The sequence below is a fragment of the Benincasa hispida genome, chromosome 3 (genome assembly GCF_027475165.1).
Source record: "Benincasa hispida cultivar pf3 chromosome 3, pf3_genome.v1.1, whole genome shotgun sequence".
NCBI classification, from domain to species: domain Eukaryota; kingdom Viridiplantae; phylum Streptophyta; class Magnoliopsida; order Cucurbitales; family Cucurbitaceae; genus Benincasa; species Benincasa hispida.
This window is the reverse complement of record NC_143480.1, coordinates 16,298,799-16,315,461: the sequence shown is the minus strand read 5'-3', so window position 1 is coordinate 16,315,461 and position 16,663 is coordinate 16,298,799. Positions and strand designations below refer to the sequence as shown.

Sequence of the window (16,663 nt, the reverse complement as noted above, 5' to 3'; positions counted from 1 at the left end):
TGCCCTTGCTCCGATTCCCCTGCACGAGTCCCTGCATGCATTGACGTTCTCCGATTCCCCTTCTCCGATTCCATGCATTCATTGACGCATTCATGCCCCTCTGCCATAGCCTTAATGCCTTTTCAACCACCCTAAACCCATGGGTTAAGTGTTCAACACTCGACCTACATCCTTTTAAACCACCATCCTCTTCATTTTTCCTCAATCACTCCCTCGATAATTTTTTAAGACTCATTTCCCTTGATTTTGCTCACTCCTCTCCCCTTGATTTGCTCACTGCCCCTTCATAGCTCACTGCCCCCTCACTGCCTTCGAAAATAAGCCTTCGAAATCATCTTCCTCTCCTCCCATTTCCATTTCCATTTCTCTTCTTGTATTTCGTTTAATACAAATTATTCTCACACAACTATACTGGTTCGTTACTCTACTAAATTTTTATTTTTTAAGAATAATTATAAATTTTATTTTTGTTCTTATATTATTATTTTTTATAGATTCTAGTTTTTATTTTTATTTTTTTGTAATTGTTGTCAGATAACAAATAACAGGAAAAAAGGGTGAACCTTGTCACTTTGAAGGAAAAAAGAGAACTACCGTCAAATCTGTGAGTTGAACTTATGATATTTGAAAAGTTTAGTTTATTCTTATGATATTTGATTTATTTAGTATTAACTTTGATGTTTATAGTGTTAAAATGTTTAGTTTATTGTTATGTTTAAGAAGTTGATATTTATAGTTTAATACAAAATTATTGTGATAGTTGATAAGTTTAGTATAGTTTCAAAAGTTTAATATAGTTTGAAAATTTTAGTTTATTCATATGATACTTGATTTCTTTAGTATTAATTTTGATGTTTATAGTGTTAAAATGTTTAGTTTATTGTTATGTTTAAGAAGTTGATATTTATAGTTTAATACAAAATTATTGTGATAGTTAACAAGTTTAGTATAGTTTCAAAATTTTAATATAGTTTGAAAATTTTAGTTTATTCATATAAAAATTATTGTTGTTATGTTTATTGTGATAAGTTGATATTTTCTAGTATTAACTTTGAAAATATAGTTTGAAAAAGTTTAATTTAATTTAATTTTTTATTTTATATTAAATTTAAAAGAATAGTTTTAAAAAGTTTACCTCATTTTAATTTGAAAGTTTAATTTGTTGTTATTTTTAAAAATAGTTATAAAAAATTTAATTTATTGCTATGTTTAAAAATAGTTATAAAAAGTTTAATTTATTGTTATGTTTAAAAAGTTGATGTTCATAAAACTTAAAAAGTTTAAGTTTATAAACTAAAAAAATTAATATTTTTTTAATATACTTCTTATAAAAAGTATAATAAAAAAATTGATGGTTGTCTTTTTTTTTTTTTAATTTTTTTTAGAAAATGGCAGGCAAATGCTTAGGATTTTTGTTGTTTACAAATGGTAATATGGTTGATGGTATTGATGGAGTTAAATATGACCAACCACCAAGTGGGAGTTTTACCATAAATGTGAACAGTGGAATTGTATTTAAACAATTCATTCAAATGATTGGGATGTTACTTAGTGTAGATATGGGAGCAAATCGATAGAAATAATATATAGACATCCCAATTTAGAACCATCAGGATCAATAAGATATATGTCATTCCCTATTTCGAATGCACAAGCTATGAACTTGATGTTCTCAATGACAATGCCAATGTCAAATGTAGTGCATTTGTATGTAAATGTAAATATGATAGGGGTGGATCCTGATACATCATTTAACCAGTTTGAAGATCCAACTCAATGTATCGATCCTGATCCGGAGTCAGTTGCATCGTCATGTGATAATGAAGATATGGCGGCTAACAACCTGTACAGAGACTTCAGAACAGAAACGGATGACGAATTTGAAGAGTTGGATTTCGATGGTCGTGAATATGAAATACTTTCAGATACATTCAATGATTTGGATATGAATGTATTGGATAGTATTCGGGAACATGACCCAATTGTAACTCCTGTGGACGTTGACAATATGCAATTGTATAAAGGAATGATTTGTCAAGACAAGGAAATGCTACAACACACGGTCAAATGTTTTGCAATAAAGTGTCACGCACCATACGAGGTTGTTGAATCTACACCGACGATTTGGACAATTCGGTGTAAGAAGTGGGAGGAAGGTTGCAAGTGGAGACTTCGTGCAATAAAGAAAAAATCGCATGGCTTGTTCGAGATCTCTAAGTATGATGAGCAGCATACATGTTTTTATTCAGAACTAAGTCAAAGTCACGTGCAATTGGATTCATCAATGATTGTACTGGAGTTCTGTGATGTCGTAAGAGAAAAACCATTTATCAGTGTGGTACAACTGCAGTCCGACATCAAATCAAAGTTTGGATATCATGTTGCTTACCATAGGGTATGGGAAGGAAAAAGAAAAACGTTGGCTAAAGTGTTCAACGATTGGGATGAGTCTTACAAATTTGAAAGTTCAACAAAGCAATTGAAGATATCAAAGGAATAAATCGGAACTGTCTGAGTTTTTTTGACAACATTAGTTTAGAGCAATGGACTTAATTACATGATGGAGGATTCAGATATGGGTGGATGACGACAAATCTATCAGAGTGCATAAATGGAGTCCTCAAAGGAGCTCGAATGTTGCCTATAAATGTTCTTGCTCAGATAATATTCTTCAAATGCGTGAACTATTTTGAGAAAAGAAGAGAAGAAATAAGGGATGCATTTGAGCGTCAAGATAAATACACCCGGTAATATTATTTATATATATATATATATATATATTTTATTAATAATTTATTTCAAACATATTTTATAATACTAAGTGGAGTAAAAATATAGGTATGTAAACATGAAGTACAATAATACGATCGGTATGAAGGTGTGTTTCATGTGAAGACTGGACAACATAGTCTCAATGCCAAAGGAGGAAACGTTCAAATATTGAGGCTAAACAGGTCCGAGTGGTACTGTTCATGTAACAAGTGACAAGCATTCAACATTCTATGCTCGTATTTTATGGCCGTTTGCTCACATTTTAACATGAACTATGAAGATTTTATTGAGGACTACTACAAATTGTCAACGTATGCTGAATGTTACTCTCCTCAATTTCACTCTGTACTGCATGAAGATTACTGAACCACGCACCCTAATATGCCCGTCTTACATCCTAATCCATCGTTGCTGAGAAAACCTAGTAAACCGAAAAGTTCACGTTATCACAATGAGATGGATTGGACAGAACCAGCCACTCAACAACGATGTGGATTTTGTAACCAGTTAGGAAATAATCGAAGGAAGTGTCCTTTGTTACTAAGATGGACTCTAGATAGTTAGGGATTGAAAAATAAATAATTTTGTTATTCTATATTCATTTTAGTGTATATTCAATTTTGCATACTTTGCCTAATTTTTGCATACTTTGCCTAATTTTTGTACGAATGGTCATAACATATGGCGGACAATGAGTCCTCTCATATGTTTTTACATTGGTGAATGGTAGGGAGATGAGACAATTCGGTTTTCAACAGGATGTCCCATCGCCTTGTAATACTGAACCCGTACTACATGATATTGACCTAAGGACTGGAGATTGGTCCAAAAAAGTTGCACATTTGGTAGTGCGATGGCCCTATCGTGCCAGGTTTATTGTAGTGGGGGTTTCTCTTGAACAGTTTGACACATATGTCACTCTAGAATATATTCATTGGTATAATAATATCACAAGGCGCTACGTCACTCGTCCGGGAGCAGCTGTGGGTCATCGGGTAAATGAATGAATATTATCTAATTATTTTTAATTTAAATATTGTCTAATTGCTTTATAATTCACAGAGATCGAACAACAGTAGACTCCGTGAGGTTGCGAATGATCCGAACCAGGTTCTTGCTATATGTAGTGACAACCAAAACTATATGGAGGAAATTCATTATATGTATGATATACCTATTGTTCCTCCACCAGTTCCTAAACGTAGAGGACCTGTTCGGGAAGAGGATGAGTTTGATGAGGTTGCACATAATGTGGAAAAGTTGCCTCCTATTATGCAGATGCAGAGTCAAACTGATTATGTTAGTCCGATGATGATGATGTCAGTATTTTGTTCAGGACATTATGACTCAGAGGCTGGTCCTTCGTCTTCATACGTGCATGGACATGGTCGGGGTCGTGGAGAGCATAATAAATATTTATATTATGAAGCGCCTGCAGAGGTACCAGAGCAACATCAAGAAGAACCCAAGCAACCTCAAGTTCAAAGTCGACGATGACAACCAACTCGAAATCGACGACGTCCGCCTTGTGGGACACATTGATTTTTGTAATTATTTTTATATAAATGAGATATTTAATTTACATTTTTTTATTTTTATGAGTTATTATTTTTTTAATTTATTCTTTTTAGAGTTTAAATAAAATAATAAAATATTTTTAGAAATTTTTTTATAAAATGAAAAATTAAAAAAAAAGGAAGAAAGAAAGAAGAAGGTGGAATGTGTAATAATTAAAAAAGAAAAAAAAAGGAAAATTTGTACGGTATTCTCGCTCTCGCTCTCGCGCACGCTCAAAATCTCGCTCTCGAATTTGATTGGGAAGTTCAGTGGCAAAAAGAAGGAGATTCATTAGCTTGTTATTTAGTCAAATCCGTAAAAATTGGAAGGAATTCTAGGGGATCTTATGAAAGTACAAATGAAAGGAAGTTCGAGAGTTCACAATTTGACCTATCTAGGTCGAATTTTCAACCTCGACTTATTTAAAAAAAAAACCAATAACAATATTTTTACAAATAGTTTGAAAACAACGATATTTTCCTAAATAGTTTTTAAAAGACAATATCCTTTTAATTTTCCCATTTGAGATTCTAAATCAAAAAAGTATTTGGATATATATATATATATTCTTTTTTAAAGGAAAAGGGGAGAGAAGTAGCTTTAAATATGTTAAGTTTCATTATGGGTTTAAATACCTTGTTTTCGTTTTCTCTTCTTCAAGCGTTGAATCCCTAGCCGCAGCCCACTCACGCAGTAGCCGCCGGCCTTAGACGCCCATATCTCCGTCCGTCGTCCGTTGAACTTAGTGCCACCCAGGCCTCCGCCCTTCGTTCAGCATTCGACATTGGCGAGACCCGGATGCCTCCTCCGTTCGGTGTTCGAGGCTTAGCGCCGCTCTGACCGGTCGTCTCCTACACGCGTGAGCTCCAACTACAGTCAGAGGTCGCCGTTCGTGGATTTGAAGCCATTCGCGAACCTGAAGCTGGCACGGGTTTTCTTGTCGCGAGCCTCGCCGTTTGCCGCCGCAGCGACCGCCAGCCTCGCCATTTGTTGTCGATCGCCATTTCTGCTGGTCTCGCTGTCAAGTTCTCCAACCGTGACTTTGTCGAAATCTTGAGCTTTGGTAAATATTTTTGGGTTTTGTTGTTTTTCTTGATTGGATGTTGAATACCCATTATCTGTGTTGATGTTGGTTTTAGCTACATTATTTTTATTTTATATTCAAGTTTTGAGAGGAGTTGGGGTATTGTCGTTTTGAGAGGAGTTGAGGTGTTGTCTACTTGGTCTAGGACCGCATCGACAAGATTTCAATAAGTTTTGGGTTTTTCTATGGATCACTTTTGGTTACCTACTAAGTATCGGTTTAATTATTAATGTAGAATGTGATACCCATCGAGGTTGTGGTTTATTGATTGTTTTCAAATTCAATCTTTGAGGTTAGATTTGAAGTTTGGAGATCAGTGGCGTGCTTTCTAGCAATATTAAAGATTGTTCGATGTTTTCGTTAGTTTTAGTTGAAGTAAATTGTTGGAGTTGGTTGTCGAAACAACTTTCCTTGACTTAATTTGAGGTAAGTGACACCATTATTGGTGCCTTCGTACCAGGTGCCCTAAGTTAGATTTATCGACTTACTTAATGGAATCTAGAAGCTAGATTTGGAAGTTGTAATACCTTCTTGTGTATGTATGTTTTTTTTTTTTTTTTGGAGTTTGAGCATGTCTGAGACTACGTGTTATGTCATGATATGAGCTGTGGAACTACACATGAAATATTTGCATATGATGCACGATTAGACTAGTAGGGGTGATATACCATCTCATCTCAATGCATGTTTATTTATAGGGGACTGATGAGTCCAATTTCATGTTTCACGATGAACCTTCGGTGTGCTAGACATGCATGAATCAATAGGTTCATATTCATGTTACTTTTTCCATGTTTGATAATGTGCCTTCAGGCAACTAGACATGCATGAACCGACAAGTACACGATCATGTTTCTTTTTCCATGATTGACAATGTGCCACTAGGTCACTAGATATGCAAGTTAATGCGAGTCTGGTTATCCCATTAGTTTGCCATTCAGGAACAGCTTCAGTATGAATGTTCCACTAACGACAAGCGTTCACTGCATGTGAATGCATAGCCTGATCCTAGTAATGGGATCACTTACTGAGTATTTTATACTTATCATTTATGTCTACATGTTTTTCAGGTAAGGGTAAGGACACTGAGGCGATTGACAAGAGGAATTCGTAACAGGGCCAACGGGACTAGGAAACTCTTCCGTATTTGAGTTCATATGTCCCTCCATGCTTTACAATTTCTTTTCATGGTTTTTTTTTTTTTTTTTTTTTCTTGACGGAGTCTTGTTGATAGAGATTTTCTTTTCCGTTAATATTTTTTTTATTTCCTAAAACTTATGCTTTAAGGGGTACCCTGTTTCAAATGGATTGGAATATTGAGTAGGAATTTGGTTAAATTCAACATTTTCGTTTTAGGCATTCCAAATTTTCTTGTTTTCAACGTAAACATTTATGCATGCATGCAATAACAGCTCTATTAGTTGTCTTAGAAAGTTGAGTTGTTATAGTTGGTAACAGAGCCCATGTTTTGTGTTATGTAGACTGACTTACTATGTAAGTCCAGGTTATTCCTTTGGCCAATAACCGATTCTTCGTCAGCGCCAGGTATGTCCTTTATTAAAAGTATTTAGGATAATATGCACCAGTATATGTAGTACTTATGATCGTGTTTGGCATCTTTTATTGGTAAGGAAAGTTGTTAAAGATTGGTTGTGAACAATTGCCAGGGAATGGTACTTGTTAGGGGAAGAGGCAGTCACAGGGATACCAGAAGGTGGCGCGATCTCGAAGGGCAGGATCCGATGGTTCAGGATCAAGATCCATGGTTCAGGATCAAGATCCACAAGATGAGGATCCACAAATTCAAGATTTGCAAGCTCCGGATCCTTAAGTACCAGAGGACCCCTTACCGCCTAGAGACCTCTCAGGGTCAGGGTGGTAGAGAACCCAAACACGGAGTCGAGCACAACACACGGCTATGCCACTGCAGACACAACCTTTCCCCCTTAGTCGTCCCAATAAAGTTCACCGATTGGGCAACCGCTATTGGGGAAGCAATCACATCAACTGTGTTGAGTCCAGTGAAGGACATGTTAGATGAGCGAATGGCCCAGTTTGCCCAGTTTCAACAGTTATCACAGCCACAAGTTCAGATGTCGCAAGTCCAGACTCAGAATATGATTCAAAACCAGAGCATGTCGAACCTTTCAGTGGAGGCTAAGCACTTGCGAGATTTCAAGAAGTACAACCTCAACATCTTCAATGGGCCACTAAAGAATTTGACCAATGCAAAACTATGGATATCAACGATGAAGCGATTTTCCATTATATGAAATGCCCAGAAGATCAGAAAGTGCAGTGTGTCGTCTTTATGCTCACTGACAAAGCACAAATTTGGTGGCAGTCGACAGAAAGGATGTTAGGTGTGAATGGGGAACCTGTGATATGGGAGAAGTTCGTGGAGCTGAGGTAAGGGCACAGGTCAGTGGAGAAGTATGACCAAGAGTTTGACACCCTATCCCATTTCGCCCCAGAATTGGTTGCTATAAAGGCTATGAGAGTAGAGAGGTTCGTTCAAGGTCTAAAGGACAGTATACGAGGTATCGTGCGAGCCTTCAAACCGACCACTCATGCTGAAGCACTTTGCTTGACAGCTGAGATGGACTCACAACCAGAGGACGAGCACTCACGGGCATTTGTGGTAGAACCTTCCTCGGGCCAGAAGAGGAAGGCAGATCATAAGCTTTCGAGCCTTATCCCCATCAGAAAAGTCAAAGCTCAGTCAGACCACTTCGACACTTTAAGCAACAGGCCGTCGAGGCAGGTATGGTAGAAAGAAGTCAGCCAGTGTGTAGCTCGTGTGGGAGATATCACTAGGGATGATGTTTGGCGAGCACCAGGGTCTATTTTCATTGCAAACAGGAGAGGCACTTGATTGATAGATGCCCTAATAGAAACACATCAGGTTACAGGAACTAGTCTATAGGCCATGAACAGAGGAATTCGAATAGACCTCAACAACAACTAGGTCGTGTTTACTCAACACTTGACAGGAGGCAGAGAAGTCGGCACTGTTGTGACAAGTACGCTCTCAATCTTGGGACACTTTGTGTTGGTATTATTTGATTTTGGTTCATCCCATTCATTTATATCATCAATATTTGTTAAGCATGCCATGTTAGATTAGAGCCTTTGCGCTATGTGTTATTGGTATCCACTCCGTCTGTAGAAATTATGTTAGCAGAGGAAAAGATAAAGCATGTCAGATTGAAGTAGCGAATCAGACACTAGATGTGACTTTAATAGTCTTGGACATGCGTGATTTTGATGTGATATTGGGCATGGATTAGCTAGCTGCTAATCATGCCAGTATAGACCGCTCTTGCAAGGAGGAGATTTTTAACCCTCCCACGGAAGCCAGCTTTAAATTTAAAGGGCAGGAACCATGGTCCTGCCCAAAGTAATTTCAGCTATGGATGCCAAGAGATTGCTTAATCGAGGTACCTAGAGTATCTTGGCTAGTGTTGTTGATACTAGAAAGCCTGAGGTCTCCTTTGAAGGAACTCTTATCAAAGAGTACCTCTAAGCGGAAGCAAGATCATTCCAAACTCATGCTTGATCATTCCAAACTCATGCTTATCAAAGAGTACCTCTGAGCGGAAGACACCACCACTTGGAACCCTCGATATTCTCGGAGTGAGAATCCAGGAGGTGTGGGCTCTGTTGGATTTGGTAGAGGGAATGAGGAAAAGATGATCGTTTACCACGACCAAGTAAGTGGGAGATATCGAGTGTTTATCATATAAACGATGCTTGATCATTTAGGTAGAGGTACTCGATCGTGTAGTAAAAGAGGCGAAATCGTATAGACAATTGTTTAGTAAATGCTCAGGCGCGTGATCGCGTAGGAAAAAGCTAGACGATCGTTTAATAAAACCTATGCGATTGTTTATTAAACCACGCGCGTGTATACGATCGTTTAGAAATGGTCAGCTGTTGTGTATGCTCTCGGTTTGTTATGCGATAGGTAGTATACACAATTCGGTGAGCGAATGTCTCACTACTTGCAAAATGAAAACAATTTTCATTTTATCCTTTAGTTACGAAAATTGAATGCAATTTCTCACTATCTCATTTAGTTATGGAGAAAAAACTGGCACAATTATCCCATAATTATAAAATTAAAAAATGAATGTAATCATATTATATTTATACCCTATGGTTTAATATTACATTATATGCAGTACATTAACCATAGTCATTTTCTCCTCCACTAGATATAAATCATATTTATATCATTTTTCTTCAATTAATGTATCTCATACATTATGTCAACTATATCATGTATAACTGACCAATTCAATCATATCATATATAATTGAATTCCCTCTTGCCAATTTGAACATTTCAAACTGATCCAAAAACTGATTCTCAACTTAAATCCTTTGAGTTATCAAGAAGACCTTATGGACCTATGGCTCGAAGCTCCAACGATACGTGAATAGCTGACTAAATTCTTTAGCCACGAGATCCACTATCCGTTAACTGCCAGACATTCCACTAAAGACCGATAGTTGCACTCTTCTCACCATAGATATATTTTTATGTCCATCAGATATAAATAATCAACAGTACGATAACCCTTCACAGATGCTCGTAAGTATAGCCGAGTCAATTTACCGTTTTGCCCCTATAGTTACATTTAACTCCTTAAGTATCATTGATCCCTCTAATAAACAATACAACATAGTTCTACTATGTGTGGACACCTCCTGGGCCATGAGAAGGTGTGTGACGCCACATCGAATTTCATCTTGTGTAACTGAACTCCCAGCTCTCAAATCAGATGAATCCCCAAAGTGGTAGGTTTGAGTCGGCGATCTAGCCACTCGCACCATCCAAATCAAAGGATCGCCCTCAAAGGCAGGAGTTCCCAAGTCACTTAGGATTGATGCCATGTTACCTATGGTCATCATAGTGAAATGAAGTTTATATCATGAACGGTGTTATATAACGAGACTATAACACTTCGTGGTCCGATGTTATACAAACTTCTTTGTATAGGATGCCCGTGCCCGCATGTCTCCACATGAATGATTAGGATCAGACCATCTGTAGCAAGTCACAACACTTGTAACTATTCTACAAAGCGGGCCGCATCCATAGCATTACCAGGATAAAGTTTTCCTCCTATATCCATATACTACAGACCACTTTGGTTATAACTTAAGGCGCCTATAAGATGGAATTCACTCCTTCCCTGAGATAGGGATAAGTAGATAAATGACTCCCTTAAGGGTTGATTCTAGGGCTTGAACGATGTGGTACCACACATCTTCTCTTGGCCCGAGAGGTGTTCACATATAGTTGGACTATGTTGTATTGTTCATTAGAGGAATCAGTGGTACTTAAGAAGTGAGATGTAACTACAGGGGCAAAACGGTAAATTGGCCCAGCTGTACTTACGAGCATCTGTGAAAGGTTATTGTACTTATGATTGGTTATATACGATGGACATAAAATATATCTGTGGTAAGAAGAGTTCAGCTGTTGGTCTTTAGTGGAATCACTGACAGTTAACGGATGGTGAATCTTGTGGCTAAAGAGTTTAGTCAGTTATTCACGTATCGTTGGAGCTTCGAGCCATTAGGTCACCTGGGTAGCTTGGATAAAGTCGAGAACTAGTGTTTGGGTTAATTTGAAATGTTCAAATTGACAAGAGGAAGTTCAATTATATATGATATAATTGGACTGGTTAATTATATATGATATAATTGGTTAAATGTATGAAATACATTATTTTGGAGGAAATTAGATATAAATATGATTTATATCAAGTAGAGAAGAAAATGCTATAGTAGATACATGATATCAAACTATAGAATATAAATATAATATGATTATATTTATTAATTGATTAATTATTTAATAATTAACGGATTTACCCACGTTCGAACGTGAGAAGTTGGGCTACGATGGTTATGGTAACCGGCGGATTAAAACAATAAAAATCATTTTCATTTTAATTCAATCGTGCATTCGTATTATCGCGCGCCCAAAAGATTCCGTGAAAGCGATCGCGAAAGCCTATACGATAGAAGCTCGTTCGTCTAAACGATTGTCTGCGTTACGCTTTCTCTAAACGATCGCATACATTTTTTTCTAAACGATCGTTCAGTTTTTCCTACACGATCGTGTAGCTTTACTATATGATAAGCATTTTCGCTCTACAATAGCAGAGTTTCATCTCCCACTTGCTTATCGTCTACACGACGCCTTCTCCTCTATCCTCTACTAAACTCATCAGAGCCCACGTTTGGGTTTTTGACGCTGAGGATACCCGGGTTTCTCTTGTGGTAGTGTCGTCCCCGCTGCATTGTTCGTGTATGTTCGGATCGTGCTGCTGCGGTCGACATGCTCGCCGAGTGATGATAGATTGGTTGGAGGTTTTCCGCTGCTTAAGGTTCAGACATACGAAGAGAGTCTTCATCTGGTATGAACCTTTTTCCTTGCTAATTATTGTATTTTGAGCATGTCGATAATGAGTTTTATATGAATAACTGTATATGTTGAATGTATGTTGTTTATGTTTCAGTCACCGTGAAATCAGAGTGATCTAAACCCGCTCATGGAACTCTCGGTATGAGATCCTTCAATTGGTATCAGAGCCAGGTTTCTGATACTCCGATTTCATCCGTTGCAATGAAATAACATTTACATTCATGGTGGGTGCATTTCTACGCTGTTTTAAATATTAATTCAGCTGTGGATGTGCTGGATTAATGGATGTTTTTGGGATGAATTGCCTCGGTTTGTTTAATTCCTTTTACATTTGCGGTTGTTTGTAAAGGCCCCTGCATTTTTGGGCATAAATAATGTCGATAATGAGTTTTATATGCATAACTGTATATGTTGAATGTATGTTGTTTATGTTTCGGTCACCGTGAAATCAAAGTGATCTAAACCCGCTCATGGAACTCTCGGTATGAAATCCTTCAATTGGTATCAGAGCCAGGTTTCTGATACTCCGATTTCATCCGTTGTAACGAAATAACATTTACATTCATGGTGGGTGCATTTCTATGTTGTTTTAAATGTTAATTCTGCTGTGGATGTGCTGGATTAATGGATGTTTTCAGGATGAATTGCCTCGGTTTGTTTAATTCCTTTTACATTTGCAGTAGTTTGTAAAGGCCCCTGCGTTTTTGGGCATAAATAATCGTAATCGAGTTTGTATTCAAAATGTTTGAAGTCTTGAGTCGTTCGTCGAAGTTCTGGGCAAAGGTTGTGGCTCTTCGAGGAAAGAGATGATCTAGGGTTGATCGCATCGTGCAGAAGATGCTCTATGCGATCGCTGTCCATCGCATCGTGAAGATGAAGGACTATGCGATCGTGGTTGAATACATCAGTTAAACGATGGGGTATGCAATCAAGAGTTGGTAGTATCAGGTTGACGATCGGGCACGCGATCGCTGAGTATCATTTAATGTGTGTACGAGCTAGACGATCGTTTAGGCCAGTAAGCTTTATCGCTTAGTAACTGACTAAATGATCGCTTAGCATCACAAGGTAAATCGTTTACCAAGTTGCATGCATCTTGTAGATGAAATGCTCACGTATCGTTTAAAGCGTGCTAGACGATCGTTTAAGTCAACAAGCTTCATCGCTTAGTAACTCAAGGTAAATCGTTTACCTGTTGTCGCACTACACGATCGTTTGGATGACCAGGCTTCGTAGCCTCGTCGTCATCTACGCGATCGTTTGCTAATGTTCCTATCGTCTAGTGCGCGTTGAACAATTATCTACCCGCTGGAGTTTACTACACGATGAAGATCTCCTGGCGGTTTAAGACCTGGTTTGCCTGTGAATTGGTTTGCTCAATGAAAAATGTAATAGATAGGGTTTTCATTCCGATTTTTTGGTTTAAAGGCTCATCCCGGTCCATTAATCACTTTGTTTAATATATGCAATGTATGTTTTATATGTCATATGGTATGCACATATAGTAAATCCCACCTTAGGTTATGCATTGATCATGCATCATCTCTTTATTGTAATTGTTATAATTTAGAGAAGCATGATTTTTAATTATGTAAGTGCATGCTCATGCATCATATAATATAAGAGTTATATTTATGCATGCATAAAAATCATTAACATGCATCATCTTTATATTATAATTGTTATAGTATAAGGGTTAATGAAAACATGTTTACTTGGTTATTACGCGTTATATAAAAGTTATATAGGAATGATCAGATGTTGCATGAAGCATGACACATAGGTTACTTTATAAATGTTATAAATGCCTCGTTATGCGCAATATTGTTTTAGTTATTTTTTTAAGAGTTAAAGAGAAATTAGAACTAAAAGAAATAAGAAAGACATGCATATTCACTTAGGTTTAATTCATGGTTTTAAAATGTTTAAAACTTGGATCACATAGACCTAAGATCATGGTTCTAATATGATTAGCAACCCTAAGGCTTTAATCTTTTAATCAGTTTAATATGATTAAATTGGCTAATGAAAGGTTAAAGTGTAGCAAATCTATCTATAAGGGACTTTTTGTCTAAGGTGGATTCTGTCTAGGCTGGGATATTTAAGTTGATAGAAACGTAACACCCTTACCTGGGAACTTACCTGGAAAGGTGAATTAGATAGATTTGATGTATGCATGCAAGTTAATGACAGTCCATTAAAGTGTTTAAATGTGACTACTTGAACTTGTTTATATTTCATAAAAAAACGTTGTTTATGAGCAAGCTTTAAAAAGACCACTTAGACTAAAATCAGTAGCCAGATTGTTTAGTTAATGAATCCCTAGGTAGAACATTCAGTGGAAGGTACTTGGGACATAAGATGCTTCATTTAAACCTTTCACTTTTCTCCTAAAGTCCACACCGTGAGATCTATCCTCGGCCTTGCGGCACCTTTGGCGTGTCCCCCCAACGGATGGTGTTTGGGCAGGTCAATATCAAGGTGGATGGAGAGAATGTTCATAGTAAGTGGGAGAAGGAAGTGTGATAGCATATCCCTCGATCTCCCTCGTTAGGTAGAATAAAGTTACTGCGTATCGCCTCGAGGCACCTTGGGAGTGTCCCCCTAAAGGATGATAGTTTTACGTGTTTCTTTATTTGATCTCCTGTAAGAGGATAAGGCAACTTAGTCTCTTGTTCTAATCTGTCCTTTCCCTATGGTAAGTGCATTAGGGCGGGACTCTGGCACTGAAAATAAGGGGTTACACTTACACGGAATAGTTAAGGTTTAACGATTGTAGACCGAAAAATGGTGGCTATTAGGTTCAGTTTCAAGAGTTGGTTCTGCCTAATGGTTGAGAATGTCTCATCCCAGTGAAGGGGCAACTGATCACCCCATCGGTGGCGTTTATCCTGACTCACTATGGTATCATTGCAAAATAGAAGTCTATAACTTAAGGTACTTGAAACTATTTTGCAAAAGAATTTGGTTTAAAAGTGGTTTAGCCAAATCTAATCAAGATTTGTTCGTATTTTTCAGCAACTTTTTCAAATGGCTATAGCCACCTTATCGTTGTTAAGCACCGAAAAATTAACTGGCGACAATTTTTCAACATGGAAACACATGACCATGACGATCCTGATCATCGAGGATCTCATGTTCGCTCTCACGGAGACTTGTCCTCCTATTCTAGCTCCAATTGCCGCTTGAAATGTCCGGGAGGCATACGAGTGATGGACAAGGGCGAATGAGAAGGCCCGAGCCTATATCTTGGCAAGACTTTCTCATCTTGGCCAAGAAGCATGAGCCTATGGTCTCAGCCCATGAGATCATGGAGTCCTTGCGAGGATGTTTGGACAACCGTCTGAACAGCTTATGCATGAGACTCTTAAATACATATTCAACTCCAAAATGCAAGAAGGCACCTCTGTTCGTGAACATGTGCTAAACATGATGGTCCATTTCAATGTGGCGGAGTTGAATGGGTCTATCATCGATGAGGGCAGCCAGGTTAGCATAATCCTATATTCTTTGCTGGAGAGCTTCCTGCACTTTTTAGCAATGTGATTTTTAACAAAGTGAAATATAACCTTACAACTCTCCTCAACGAGTTGCAGACATACCAATCTTTACTGAAAAGTAAGGAGAGACAGAAGGGTGAGGCAAATGTTGTTTCATCCTCAAGGACGTTCCATAGAGGTTCGACCTCAGGAACAAAGTCTACACCTTCTACTTCTAACTCTGTAAAGGGGAAGAAGAAGAAGGGTGGTAAAGGAAAAGGGAAGATACCTGTTAACCCACCTCCTGTCGCCCCGAGGAGGCGTCCACCAGTTGCTAAAGGAAAGTGTTTCCATTGTAACCAAGATGGACATTGGAAGAGGAACTGTCCTCGGTGTCTGAAGGAGAAGAAAGAAGCCAAGGCGGATAAAGGTAAATGTGATTTACTTGTGCTCGAAACCTGTTTAGTGGAGAGTGATGATTCTGTCTGGATAATTGATTCAGGGACCACTAATCATGTTTGTTCTTCTTTTCAGGGGATTAGATTTTTGCGAGAGGTTGGTGAGATGACGATGTGAGTAGGCACCGGGCACGTTGTCTCAGCTGTGGTAGTGCGAGGACTACATTTAACTTTACAGAATAGGTTTCTAATTTTAAATGATGTATATATTGTTTCTGAACTAAAAAAAGAAACCTTATTTCTGTAAAGTTTTTATTGCAATGTAAACACACTGTTTTTTTTAATTTGAGTAAAGCGTTTATTCATAAAAATGGTATCTTTATTTGCACAGGAAATCTGGAATCAAATTTATATGTGCTAAGGCCGCTAATTCCCTCCATAATACTAAAATGTTCAAAACTGTCGTAACTCAATCAAAACATTAACAAATTTCTCCAAAAGAAAATGCCCAACTTTGGCATCTACATTTATGGCACATAAATCTAAATAGAATTGAGAGATTAGTGAAGAATGGACTTCTAAGTGAGTTAGAAGAAAATGTTTTACCTGTGTGTGAATCTTGCCTTGAGGGTAAGATGACTAAACGACCTTTTACTATAAAAAGGTTCTAGAGCCAAGAAGCCTCTTGAGTTAGTACATTCTGACCTTTGTGGTCCTATGAATGTGCGAGCCCAAGGTGGCTATGAGTATTTTATCAGTTTTACTGATGATTATTCCAGGTAGGGGTACGTTTATCTTTTGCAACGGAAGCCTGAATCCTTTGAAAAGTTCAAAGAGTTCAAGGCTGAAATTGAAAACGCATTAGATAGACGGATTAAAACACTTCGATCAGATCGAGGTGGCGAGTTTTTGGACCCCGCATTCCAGGACTA

The 16,663-nt window shown here is 37.7% G+C and overlaps 1 long non-coding RNA gene across 3 annotated transcripts; it reads left to right on the top strand.

The window, feature by feature from the left end:
• Positions 1-4,923: 4,923 nt before the first annotated feature.
• Positions 4,924-16,066, top strand: LOC120072991 (uncharacterized). 3 transcript variants are annotated; one of them, XR_016528279.1, is made up of 6 exons: positions 4,924-5,392; positions 6,484-6,958; positions 7,081-8,436; positions 11,714-11,846; positions 11,949-15,763; positions 15,868-16,066. It is a non-coding gene; the product is annotated as an uncharacterized LOC120072991 (long non-coding RNA). The 3 variants fall into 3 exon arrangements; XR_016528280.1 differs by lacking the exons at positions 11,714-11,846; positions 11,949-15,763 and having other exon boundaries at positions 15,868-16,023; XR_005480652.2 differs by lacking the exons at positions 11,714-11,846; positions 11,949-15,763; positions 15,868-16,066 and having other exon boundaries at positions 7,081-8,817.
• Positions 16,067-16,663: the final 597 nt, after the last annotated feature.